This window comes from Helianthus annuus, chromosome 14 (assembly GCF_002127325.2).
Source record: "Helianthus annuus cultivar XRQ/B chromosome 14, HanXRQr2.0-SUNRISE, whole genome shotgun sequence".
Lineage (NCBI taxonomy): Eukaryota > Viridiplantae > Streptophyta > Magnoliopsida > Asterales > Asteraceae > Helianthus > Helianthus annuus.
In genome coordinates this window covers 116,618,813-116,633,486 of record NC_035446.2, presented here as the reverse complement: position 1 = coordinate 116,633,486, position 14,674 = coordinate 116,618,813, and positions in this window count along the sequence as shown.

Genomic DNA, 14,674 nt, shown 5'->3' with positions numbered 1-14,674 from the left:
AACATGTGCATGAATCACTCTTAGATGGGTCCGCTTTTGATCAGAATGGAATGTTTTTAATGATGAACTGTTAATATATTCTTGAAGAAATAACGTTCTTTGATCCAAACAGATAAGAGAACTATTAGTAATTGTTGTTCGAGATAAATTTGGAAGGTAACCGACTAGAGATTGGTGTAACCGATTCCGTGATTTCAGCGAATTGTAAACTAATCGCACACTTCTTGCTATGCATGACTGATTAATACATCGTATAGGTATTCCGCTTAACCGCACACTCAACTGTGCAAGTCGCCCAATGTGTGGTCACACAGTAACACACCGTACACAATTAGGCTGCATGTTGTATATGTTGTTGATACATGATCGCACACATGTAAGGACGTCGCACACTGTGTTTGGGCCAAACCATCATTTTGGGCCCCACACACACACACCGGTTCGGGCCTTAGGTTTTGGGCCGCACATTTGCTTAAGGATGGTTTCGGACTGTTAAGTTGCTCAATTGAATAATGGAATTGTAATGTGATTTTGTTTATGGCCGAATATGTATTATGTGATACATGATATTGTGTAAGATGTGAAACCTGTTGAATAAGTGATTCATTATCATACGAAACTGATCATCGTTGTAACCATATTAGGATTTGGTTTGATCAACTTGAACAAGTAACTAATCTTACCGAGCAAACCAAGGTGAGTTCATCTCTTGAGCATGCGTCCCGGTGGTTGGGACAGTTAGTGGGTATCCCGGGGAGGGATAAGTCTTTTGGGTAAAAAAACGGGAATGTTGGATAATATACTCATCCAATCACCTTTAAAGTCACTCCATGTTGTTTGGTTACCAGGGAGGTAACATGGTATTAGTTAGTAGCGGTACTTAGTTTGGCAACCTCACCCCGTACCTGGGAGGACGGGTGTTGAACTAATGACCTAGTCATGACCAATGCTTTGATAGGAGCATTGGAGAAAGGCAATATAATCAGAAGCCATCTTGTATCCGAGGTATTATCAACATTATAGTCAATGAATGGAAGTAAACACTTGGTAACTAATGTTTTCGTAAATCTATGAACTCACCAGCTTTGTCTGATACACTTGTTGCATGCTCGCAGGCCGTTAGATATCTTGGATTTGGGAACATGTTGTCTGGAGTAGCTGGAGTGGTCATTGGTCGACTGGAGGGACTCATGTGATTGAGTATTGCTATATTACATTGGTTTTGAACGATTTAACTTTGGTTTACTATTTGCTTCCGCTGAACATGTTGGTTTTCATTTAAACTGGTTGATGACATTTTTCATTAATAATTGGGGATTTTATTTATAAACGTGAATGGGTTCAATGTAGCTAGTGGCTCGTTCTTGGTACGTCACACGTCTAACAGGGATATTCCCTAGGTGGTATTTTGGGGGTGTGACACAGTGTGTGTGTCTTCCGATCTGTGACTTAATTAGCGGTCTCAGCACCCAATTGCGGGATTCCACCTTTGATTGGTGATAACTTTGCTCCATGGAAGGACTCACTCATGCTTACGCTTGGATTGCTGGACTTCGATTATGCTTTAAGATAGAATAAGCCAGCGGACCTTACTCCTCAAAGTACTGCTGTTGAGCAGATGACTCATGAAAAGTGGACTAGGTGTAACCGCATGTCTCTCATGTTTATGACGTAGTCCATAAACAATGTAATAAGAGGAGCCATTACTGATTCTGATGATGCTAAAACCTACTTTGCTTCGGGTGGAGACGCAATTCAAGGGGACGTCTAAAGCACACGCTAGTACTCTAATCCTCAAGATGGTGACAACTAAGTATGATGGGAGGAGCGGCATTCGCAAACACATCATGATGATGAATGACATGGCCAATAAGCTGAAGGGGCTAGACATGGAAATTTGTGATGGTTTCCTTGTCCACTTCATCATTACTTCACTTCCTTCATCCTATGAAGCATTACAGATCAATTACAACACTCCAAAGGACAAATGGACGATGAGTGAGCTGATCGCTACGTGCGTACAGGAGGAAGAGCGTATGAAGATGGATCGCACTACTAATGTTGCAAACTTCACCACCTCCAACTCTAAGAAGAGGAAGAACAATTATCAAAGAAGGGATGCTTCCAAGGTCCAAAGGCCCAATCCTAATACAAGTGCACCTTCCAGCTCTAAGAACTCCTTAGCCAAAGTCCACTGCAAGTTCTGTAAAAAGACAGGACATATGCAGAAGGAATGCCCTGACTTTAAGGAGTGGCTGGCTAAGAAAGGTAACGTTTTTTTCATAATACTTGAGTCCTATAATTTAAATGTTCGTGCTAATTCTTGGTGGTTTGATTCTGGTTCTATGGTTCATGTAACCAACTCTACTCAGGGATTCCTTTCAATCCGGAAGCTGGGAAGAAACCAAAGAACACTTAAGGTTGGGGATGATCGAGAATTAGAAGTGGAGGCCATAGGAACATTACAATTATTTATGAAAACCGGTTTATGTATTAAACTTTATGATCCTTATATGTTCCTGAGGTAACTCGTAACCTTGTATCAGGACCAAAGTTAGACATAGACGGTTTTGTTGTTTCCCATGGTCATCGCAAACTCTATATCCTCTATGATTCTGTTCTTTTTGGTACTGGCATTCTGCATGGTGGTCTCTATAGATTAGAACTAGATGATGAATTTTCCAAATCTTTATTGTAATATAACATTAATGAATCACTCACAAAGATGAAAGAGAAACGAGACTTAGAGACTTCATCCATGTTGTGGCATCAACGTTTAGGCCACATCTCAGGAGAACGATTAAATCGTCTCGTAAAGTATGAAGTCTTACCTCCTCCCGATTTCACTGATTTTGGAACACGTGTCAAATGTCTTAAAGGTAAAATGATATTAGCGAATACGAAAGGTGCCACTAGGAGCTCTAATTTATTAGAACTCATTCACACTGACATTAGTGGTCCTTACCAAATCGCTGGCATAACTGGATATACTTCATTTATCACTTACATTGATGATTATTCTCGTTACATGTACTTGTATCTTATTAAGGAAAAGTCTGAATCTCTTACAACTTTTAAAGATTATAAAGCTGAAGATGAAAAACAACTAGATCGTCTGATTAAAGTTGTGAGATCAGATAGAGGCGGTGAATATTATGGAAGACATACTGAAATGGGTCAAGCTCCTAGTCCATTTTATGAGTTTTGTAAGGGCCAGGGGATTGTGAACCAATACACCATGCCTGGTACACCTCAGTAGAACGGTGTTGCTGAACGAAGAAACCGTACCCTTATGAACATGGTGCACAATATGTTAGCCAAAACTAATTTACCATTATTCCTCTGGACTGAAGCGTTAAAACTCCTTATGAACTTTGGACAGGAAGGAAACCGAGTCTTAATTATATGAAAGTATGGGGCTGCATTGCTGAAGCAAAACTTTATAATCCCTTCCTAAGGAAACTTAACCCTAAAACAATTACCTGTTTCTTTATCGGGTATCCTGATCACTCAAAGGGTTATCTTTTCTATTGTCCTTCCCATGTCACCTGTATTGTTGAAACCAAGCGTGCTGCGTTCCTGGAGGATTTCAAGGTCAGTGGGAGCAGTACCAACCCTTACGAAGAATTGCAAGAAGTACAAGACGCGGGGGGGGGAGACTTATCGCTTACCATTACTCCGTTTACTCATCTTGTACCCAATGCAACTACTGCACCTTAAGCTACTGCACCAACTACAAATATACCTCTACAATCAGAACCCATTATACCTCATAACGAAGGCACATCAAACGCACAAAACCAAGATAACGTTGAACCCGATAATCAACTCAGGAGGTCATCCAGGCAAAGAAGGCCTACTAATTAGGATGATTATGTTACTTACCTGACTGAATGGATCCTAGAAAGCTCAATGATCCTATCTCTTACAATGAAGCCATTACCAGTAACCAGTCTTCTGAATGGAATAAAACAGCGATTGATGAGCTTGAATCCATGAAGAAAAAGGACGTTTGGGATTTGGTAGAATTACCCAACGGTGTCAAACCCGTAGGATGTAAATGGGTGTTCAAAACAAATATGGATCCGAATGGGAACGTTGAATGCTACAAAGCGAGATTGGTTGTAAAGGGCTACGCTCAGAAAGAAAGAATTGATTATCAAGAGACATTTTCCCCTGTCTCTCGTAAAGATTCATTAAGGATCGTTATTGGCCTAGTAGCTCATTTTGATTTAGAGCTGCATCAGATGGACGTTAAAACCGCTTTCCTTAACGGAGACTAGACGAAGATGTTTACATGAAACAACCTAAAAGTCAGGAGCATCTAGTTTGTAAGTTGAAGAAATCCATTTACGGGTTGAAATAAGCATCACGTCAATGGTATCTCATGTTTGATGAAGTCATGAAGAAACAAGGTTTTATAAAGAATCAAGTGGATCAATGCACCTACTTCAAGATGAGTGGGAGCAACTTTACTATACTCGTCCTTTACGTAGATAATATTCTATTGGCAAGTAATAATTCAGACATGTTGCATGAGTCGAAGCGGTTACTCTCGCATAACTTCGACATGAAGGATCTCGGAGATGCTTCTTATGTCACTGGCATCGAAATTCACCGAGATAGACATAAAGGTATCTTAGGATTATCTCAAAAGGCTTACATAGATCGTGTCCTTACACGTTACAACATGCAACAGTGCAAACCCTCAGTCGCTTCAGTAGTTAAGGGAGATGTTTTTGGTTCACTCCAGTGTCCGACAACACAGGTTGAAAATGAGCAAATGAGCCAGATACCTTACGCATCAGTAGTCGGGAGCCTGATGTATGCTCAAGTCTACACTCGCCCAGATATCGCTTATATTGCTGGAATGCTAGGCTGTTATCAGACTAATCCTGGCCTAGATCATTGGAAAGCAGCTTAGAAGGTAATTCGATATCTGGAAAGGACGAAAGACTATAAACTGACTTATAAAAGAAGTGATCATTTAGAAGTGGTAGGCTATTCTGATTCTGACTTTGTCAAATGCAAAGATGACAAGAAACCCACTTCGAGCTATATCTTTATGTTAGCAAGCGGACCCATTTCATGGAAGAGTCATAAACAACAGTTGACCACAACTTCCATAATGATGGCAGACTACATTGTTGTTTACAACGCAACCTATCATGGAATGATGCTTAGAAATCTGATTACTGGACTCAAAATCGTTAATTCCATTTCTAGACCATTGAAGCTTTACTATGATAACTCAGCTGTCGTTAGTTTCTCGAACAGTAACAGTTCGACTGGAGCTGACTTATATCTTGATACAAAATATTTGTTCATTCGTGAACAAGTTGAGGAAAATAATCTTTGTATTGAGTATATTAATACTAAAGATATGCTTGCGTATCCGATGACTAAAGGTCTCCCACCTAAAGTTTACAAAGAACATGTTCAGAATATGGGATTTACTAAAGACCTTATTTAGCATATTGTACTAGCTTATGTTTTAGTTAATGAAATTTCCTCAGTTTGATTTTGTATGTCTCTAAGAATTTGTTCAACCGGTATAATGGCATATAGACAAATAAAATTACAAATCAAACAAAGGGCATATGCGTATTTTGATTATAACGATTAGTTTCAAATTGAGGCTGTAGTATGACTAATGAGGGTCCTGAGTCGCATAATGATTCAACGGTTGTATTTCTCTACTACAGTTCTTGGTTTAGAGCTAAAATGAGTGTTAACCCCTGATCAGGCTTATCTAATACTCATAGTAAATGATTACTCGGCTAAGTGGGAGAATGTAAGATTAAATATATTATGGTGTTGTATTTAATCTAGTAGCCATTATAATCATTTACATTATATAGATCAAAATATATAACAACCTATTAAATAATTAGTTGGTAATTGTTGATGGACCATATTACCCTTATTAACTAATTTGGTTTCCTTTTGGGTCCATATATGTCCATATATAAGGAGACTAATGTAGAGGTTACAAGATTAAACAACTTGTATTAACATCAAATCGCCTCCCTCTCCTCAACCGATTACCCTTTTTGGTTCTGTCATCACCATCATTAGATTGCACCCTAAGGAGGAACCAGATCATCTTGGCAAGCATGTCGAACTCGATGGCTGCATCACTTACTGAATTCTCTGCTGGTCTGTCTGCAATCATGTGTATGTTTTCATGTTTTCCATTATATCTAAAACAGAACTGATCAACAGATCTCGCATTTGGAGCAAAGTACCCTTATGTTCACAAAACCTCTTTTTCTGGAGCTCTACTTGTGCTGGAATTTTATTCGGCGCTCGCCAACAAAGGTAATTTACCTTTGGTGGCACCCAACACTGAAACAAGCTCCACTCTTCATCCTCTTCTCCCATTAATTCCTTACCAATAGCTAATCACTTACAAATATTGTTCGACTCTAAACTATATAAAATGTATTTTCAGAATTTTTATAAGTTTACAGAACTAATCATACTAAAATAAAAGGTAAATTACAGATTACACGTGGAAAACTGGGGCATATTTTCTCCTTTAAAGTTTATTATATATGTCCAATATTTTCGACATTTCTACATATTAAAAAAAGTTGTATATAAACTTATTGGGTCCCAAATTTATAAAGCAAACAGGTGTTGAGGGCTTGAGGCATAAGTGGGAACTGTGGCATGTTTTGTCCTTTACCGTCGGCGGATTCGTGCAACAAGATCGAGTGTACCCCAAATGGTAAAATAATGTACTCAAATAGTATAATAATAATAATTTAATTTGTTTACTTTTCTTGTCAATAGCTGCCTTAAATGGCGGTTCAATGTAGGGGTGTTCAAAAAACTCGTGGCTCGCAGCTCGCTCGAAACTCGCTCGAAAAAAGCTCGAAGAAAGCTCGGCTCGAAATTGGCTCGGTTGTAAACGAGCCAGCTCGGCTCGGCTCGGTTTGTAAACGAGCCGAGCTCGAGCTTGGCCTGGCTCGGCTCGTGAGCTGGCTCGATAAGGTTTACATCCTTCATTTTTTTTGTCCCACATCGCTTAGAAAACAAAAACTAAGGGAGTATCTCCCCAATAAAAGAAAATAAAGACAATGTACAAGGTAAATTAATTATTTATACTTGCATATTTAGCTATATGGTTAAATTAAATTGCAATTATAGCCCTCAGACTATGAAGAAATTCATTTTTAAGGGCTTTTTAAGTAGTAAATTTTGCGGTTTTTTGTTAGTTCGAGCGAGATCGAGCCGAGCCGAGCTAGCTCGAATTCTAATCGAGCCGAGCTCGAGCCTCAAATCTTAGCTCGATTTGAAATTCGAGCTCGAGCCGAGCCAGCTCGAATCGAGTTCGAGCCGAGCTCGAGCTAGGTCTAGCTCGGCTCGACTCGGCTCGTTTACAGCCCTAGTTCAATGCCTTCACTATAGATACATCATTCAAAGCTTCTCCAATAGAGTCTTTTGCCGGTTTAGAGACACATGTGGATGTGTTGAAGAATCTATGGTGAAGAGTGCGAAGAGTATGCTTGAATGCATATTAAATGATGTTCGGGAAGATGCTACATCATATGGTATGCCATCTATTGGTGTTTTAAAAGTTTATCATATCAGATTAAAATATGACAGGTATGTCAGCAATAATTACGTAAATTATAGTTGTTGACATACCTAAAGACAATGTTGTCAACAATATAATATACCATGTCTGGTGTAGCACTTTAGTAGAAGTAACAATATATTTATTAAGTTTTGTCCTTTATCTTTTATACGTACATACCAAAAATAGGTTTGAGTTGTTCAATGTAAGAAGTAACCATCCATATTTACTAAACATGGGTTATCATGAGTTATCAAGGGATTCAAATTTTAAAATTATCAGGGGATTCAAATTTTGAGTGTTGATTAAATTTAATTATATTAAAATACCCATGAGTTGGAGAATCAATTAATAAAATATGTTGCTTTTAATAAGTAAAACCTTTGCAATTAATAAAAAAAATCTATCAAATACAAGTGAAAGAAAAGGATAACTGGCCAAATTTATGATGTACACAACAGTTTCATTAATATTTGTTTTAAGGTATAGTTGTTATTATTCTAATCAATAATGATGACTTTCTGAGACTAATTCTATTAAATTATGTTGTGTGTATAAAATTATAAATAGAGTTAATTACATAGTTAGTCCCTGTGGTTTGCACAAAATAACATATTTAGGTACTAATAGTTTAAAATCACCTTTTAGGGTATTAACTTTTCATTTTGTAACGTTTGAAGGTATTAACTTATAGGGTATTAACATAGTTAGTCCCTGTGGTTTGCATAAAATAACATACTTAGGTACTACTAGAATGTGATTTTAAACCTAAAAATAATGTTAATACCTCCAAACGTTACAAAATGAAAAGTTAATACCCTAGATTGTGATTTTAAACTATTAATACCTAAGTATGTTACTTTGTGCAAACCACAGGGACTAACTATGTAATTAACTCTTATAAATATATAAACAAAGACAGTGATGTCTTAATTTCAAGACTAGCATTTGTCTTATTTCAAAAAATGTATAAAATTTATATACGTTTAAAATATATCTGATATGCAGCAATAATTACGTAAATTATAGTTGTTGACATACCTAAAGACAATGTTGTTATAACTACAAGATTACCATGTCCAGTATGGCAGTTTAGTAGCAATAGCAATGGTGTACGGATTAATATATATATGTATATTCATTAGGTTTTGTACTTTATCTTTTATAATTACATACCAAAAATAGGTTTGAGTTGTTCAATGTAAGAAGTAACCATACATAATTTACTAAACATGAGTTATCAAGGGATTCAAATTTTAAAATTATCAGGGGATTCAAATTTTGAGTGTTGATTAAATTTAATTATAGTATAGATACGCATGAGTTGGAGACTTTTCTTTTGATTTTTAATTAGGACTCACAGTATATCCTTCCTTACGTAGAATTAATTAATAAATTATGTTGCTTTTTAATAAGTAAAACCTTTACATTTAATATAAAAAATCTATCACAAGTGAAAGAAAAGGATGACAGGCCAAATTTATAATGTACACAACAGTCTCAATATTGTTTGTTTTAAGGTGTAGTTGTTATTAATCTAATCAAATAATGATGACTTTCTGAGATAAATTCTATTAAATTATCGTGTCTATAAAATTATAAATATATAAACAAAGACAGTGATGTCTTAATTTCAAGACTAGCATTTGTCTTATTTCAAAAAATGTATAAAATTTATACACGTTTTTAGAACACATAAAGAATTTTAAAACTCAGCCAAAAGCAAATGAAATGTAAAGGATGCTTGTTCAAATTAACAAGACCTAGATCATTTTCTTGTTCTTTGTTTTGTTTGAAGTATTTCTATCCTAATCAAATATATTAACAACACCAAGTATAGTCATATATAGCATTAACGAATATATAGTATCAAATTATTATATGTCAGATATGACAGGATGAATAACTAAGTATTGTTGAGAACGTGATTAAAGACAAGATGTTTTTATTGTAAGATTATTATATTTCCACTAGGGTAATGATAGCGGGGACCCAGGACAAAAACTCTCAGTATAATATTATATTTTATCATTTGTGGCGTTATTACAAGAGAAACCTACGTTTCTTCTAAAAACGGTAATCTTTTTTATATAAAATAAGTAAACTACAAAATTGGTCACTAAACATATAACCAAGCATTTGATGCAAGGAATATTATTCTATACTTACTGCTACTACTGATATCTGATTGTTGTTTATTAAATTCAGTATATTATTAATACAAGTATGCAGTTCAATCAATTGTATTAGGTATAAATTTTAAATTTCCAAACTGTGCTTGTGGTTACTTGTCTTTACTTGTCTGGTTTACATGGTTTGGGCTAAAAGCCCACATTTTTATCCACAACATATCACTTTGATCATCAAGGGCTGGGCTTGGGTATGGATCGTATAATTGTAGAAGCAATGAAGCATCACTCGTAATTTCTGGTACTCAATAACTGAAATTTGCTTACGGGCTAACTGTGAAAACTAGGGGTGTATAAAAACCGAATTAACTGACCCATAACCAAATTAACCGTAAAAACCGAACCATACCAAAAACCAATGGTTGGTTAATTGTTCTTCTGAAAATCGAAAGTAGCGGGTCGGTTATGATTATCAATGTTTCCATACCCACCTTAACCGAACCGAAACGAAACGACATATAGTAAACTCTTTGTCGGATTTAGGATTTTCACTGTTTTTTTAATATTTGATATTTTTGGTTGAACGTTTTTAGTATTTATGAGTTATATCATATCATGTTGGTTGAATGTTTATTTGAATTTATGGATTATATCATAAAACTTTGTTTTAATATTCGGTACTAATATTATAGATTAAATATATTTTTAGTACTATGTAATATACTAATACATAGAAATATGTAATAACAATTTATTTCAAGTTTTTCTATATAAAAGTGAACTATTTTTAGCTAGGTCTAAATTCATGGTTAACCACCCATAACCGGCCCGCCATAACTTTCAAAACCCATTAACCAAAACCGCCATAACCGATCAGTTATGGTTATGATTATCCAATAACGACATCATGGTTATGGTTATGGTTGGTTTTTGGTCAAAACCGACCCAAACCGATCCATGCACACCCCTAGTGCAAACGTGAAGCGTGGGGCGTGCCTATATGTATACCCAAAGAAAGGTAAGACCGGTGGGTATGGTGAGGATAGTCTCTTTGGAGACTACCCGCCATGTAGGCGACACGTAATCACGGGAGGAGGATGCTTCTCTTAGGGACTACCCAAGGGTGTGGGGACTAGCCAAGACTACCCCACCATTAATAATATATATATATATATATATATATATATATATATATATATATATATATATATATATATATATATATATATATATATATATATATATATATATGATGAGAGAGAAGCCACATGGGGGACCCACCTGCTTGCCCCGTCTCCGGCGTTACAATTGTGACGGAAGTGCCAAGGACGGCCCCTAGGGGGCGGTGTGGGACTATCCTGAATGGAGGAGACGGCCCTAAGACAAGCTCCATACCAGGCAGTCTAATAAGCCACCATAAAGCAACAAGTATCCAATTAAGGATGAAGTGAAAATGATAACTACGTCAAGAGAGAAAAAATATACACATGCCTAAAAACAAACACATACAAATCAAATCATATGATATGACTTATCACTTAATCTAACAATGAGTCAATCACAATGTTTAGCCTCTTTTAACCTGGCTGTTGTTTATTTTGCTACTAAAAACGTGGAATCATGAATTATTATTACTATACATATGAAATAAACAGTGTTTTTAATATATTATAATAATATATATCTTTTAATATTTTTACTATTTTAATATAATAATAATTACTATTATTTTCTTTACTTTTTAAGTTGGATAAGATTGGTGTCAACCAATATTGGTATTGAAAATACCGATACGGTCCGGTTCATTATCGGTATATGAAGGTAAAAATCGGCATCAGCCTAATACAGAAAACGCCAAAAATCGGTACCGGATTGAGTTTGAAAATCTTTTAGTTCGGGAAATTTGGTACTGCTACACGGTACCATTTGCTAATCCCTGATCACGGGTGCCGTACAAACAACAACGGTATTGTACAACTTTTTCTTGTTGTTTTTCTTCAACTTTTAATGATTTCTTTTTTAAGTTTCAGGGGTAGGGATGAGCTCGGTGGCAACCGATACCGAAAATACCGGTTACGGTACCGGTATATGAAGGTAAAAATCGGTAGCAACTCGGTACCAGGAACGCCAAAAGTTGGTACCAAATTGGTTATGATCCTTCGGTTCGGGAAAATTGGCACCGGTACCCAGTATTATTTGCTCATCTCTGACCACGGGTTTCATACGAACAACATCATTAACATACAACTTTTTTGGTTGATTTTCTTTCGATTATTTTTTAGTGTTTTTTACATTTTCTTTTTATTATTGTTAGTGGTTCCGTATGCAACGCACTCGTAGTGATTTCAAAACACATGTAAACACAGACTAAATAATAAAAGAAGTTTGTCGCAACGCGGCTAGGGTGATAATGCTAGTTTATATAAAATTATATTTTATATTAAATAAAAAAGTGCAAAAAAATTACCATGTATTTCATCAACTTCGAATATTATAATGGAAATTATATTTGTTATTAAAAAATCAGCTATTAGGCAACCATACATACATACACACTCACACATATACATACTCATGCATTAACACAAGTACAAAAATTTATATTATCCACAACTACAAACTCAAAGTCAAGTGTCGGCGCTGAAACGGGAATAGGATTCGCCCTTTATTAGGCTAAATAGGCGGCAAAGGTATAGTGTCATGCAGCTGCCTAGCACTCCCCTATTGGCCTAACAAATTTACGATTTTATCCCGCTATAAAATTACGATTTTGTCATCAGTTCAAAATTATGTTTTTGCCCCCACTTAAAAATAAATTTACGCTTTCGCTCCCAAGTAAATATTTCAAATTTGCCCCCGGTTAAAAATTACGATTTTGCCCCGTTTCAATTTACAGTTTTGCCATTAGTTTTTTTCCCTTAAAATTATGAGTTTCCCATCAGTTCAAAATTATGTTTTTACCCCCACTTAAAAATAAATTTACGCTTTTGCTCACAGCTAAAAATTCCAATTTTGCCCTCAGTTCAAAATTACGATTTTGCCCCATATAAATTTATAATTTTGCCATTAGTTTTTTTTCTCACAGCCAAGTTACGATTTTGCCCTCAACTTAAATTTACATTTTCCTCCATCGTTTTTGTTTGTTTTCCTGGTGACATTACAAGTTTGCCCCTATTATAAAATTACAGTCGTGCCGGCAGCTTCCTGGCACTCTCCCGTTGGTCCATTTAGTTTATGATTTATCCCCGAATTAAAATTATGATTTGGCCCTCGGTTAAAAATTAAGTTTTTTCCCAATGTTTTAGTTTTTTTTAGCAAAACTATATAGGTTTTTTGTTTTACTTGGTTTACTTGATTTAATTTCTTCCCGTGTCAATGAGCTACCTAACACTAGCTCATTACTCTTGAAAAATTACACTTTTGCCTTGAGCTGAAAAATACGGTCTTATCATCGTTTTTGTTTTTTTCCTAGCAAAATTATAGTAGTATTTTTTTTAATTGATTGAGAGTTATTCGGTCATCGCCCCGCAACGCGGGCGGGGCATCAACTAGTATACTACATTTCACACCGAGGGAATAGTGCCCTTGCACTTCCCTAATGATCCAATCAAATTACAATTTTGCACTGTTTAAATTTACAGTTTTGTCATTGGTTTTTATTTTTCTCCTCCTAGCCAAATTATGATTTTGCGCTCAGCTCAAAAATATAGTTTTGCCATTGTTTTTGGTTTTATTCTGTCAAATTACGATTTTACCCCAATGAAAAATTACATACATGTTATCGTTGTAGTTTTTTTTTTTTTTGAATAAAAATATGATAGTGTCTTGTTTTAATTGGTTTGCTCGGTGTAATTTTTATATGATAGTGTTTTGTTTTAATTGGTTGACTCGGTGTAACTTTTATTCGTGACAAGCGGTAGTTTTTCCGTCGTTTTAATTTTTTTAGGAAAAGTATAGTAGTGTTTTGTTTTAATTAGTTGAATTGATATAAGTTCTTTTGAAATCGTGTTATGAGTAGTATGTACAAGTAACCAAAACACAAACGTACATGTTATGAGAGAGAAATATTATGCTTAGTGCCCTGTAACGTAGGCGGGGCAAAAACTAGTTAAGACTAAAAGAAAGTTAAAAATTATTCTTTATCTTTGACAAAGACACGTGGTTGTAGACGAATATATTTTTCTTTCGGTTTTTTCTCTTATATTTATCAAGAAAAAAATAATAAACATCAATTTTACCTATGGCAGAGACGTGTCGTCACCATAGGTGAATATATATATATATATATATATATATATATATATATATATATATATATATATATATATATATATATATAACGTTAATTAGTAAATTCTACATTCATTGTTGGTTGTTTCATTGCCTTTGTTGGTTTTCCTTACTTTACTATGTTGTTGTTTTTGCTTTTGGGTTTGTACCACCTATGTTTGTGGAGGCTTATGGTGGATTAACGTTTTTAACTTTCGCTTTGTTGGTTTAAAATTTTATTATCGTTTTTGCAACAAAATGTTGAATGTCGTGGATAAATTCATTCCCAAGTATTTCAAGAAGCATAGGCAAATTGCTCCTACGAACATGTATGATATGTTTAATAGCGATCTTTTATATGTTTTATATCACATTCTTGATTAGGCTCTTTATTTTAGGCGCTTGAAATGGCTTTTAATAAGCAACCACGTCTAATATAATCTAAGCCAGTGATGAATTGTGACCAACATTAATTAATAAGCTTTTCAGTTTGTTTTTAGTTATATCGATTTGTAACTTATACATTTTTGTTGTTTTGTGCAATAAATTGTTACACCTTATGCAGAACTGTGTTTGCTTCTTTGATTCGTTATTTCCTTGTTACCTACCCAGTTGTGTGCTCATTTCAGATTCACATGTCGGGCTAGGATACGTGTGCCGGAGTTGATTACATAATGGTAAGCGTGCTACT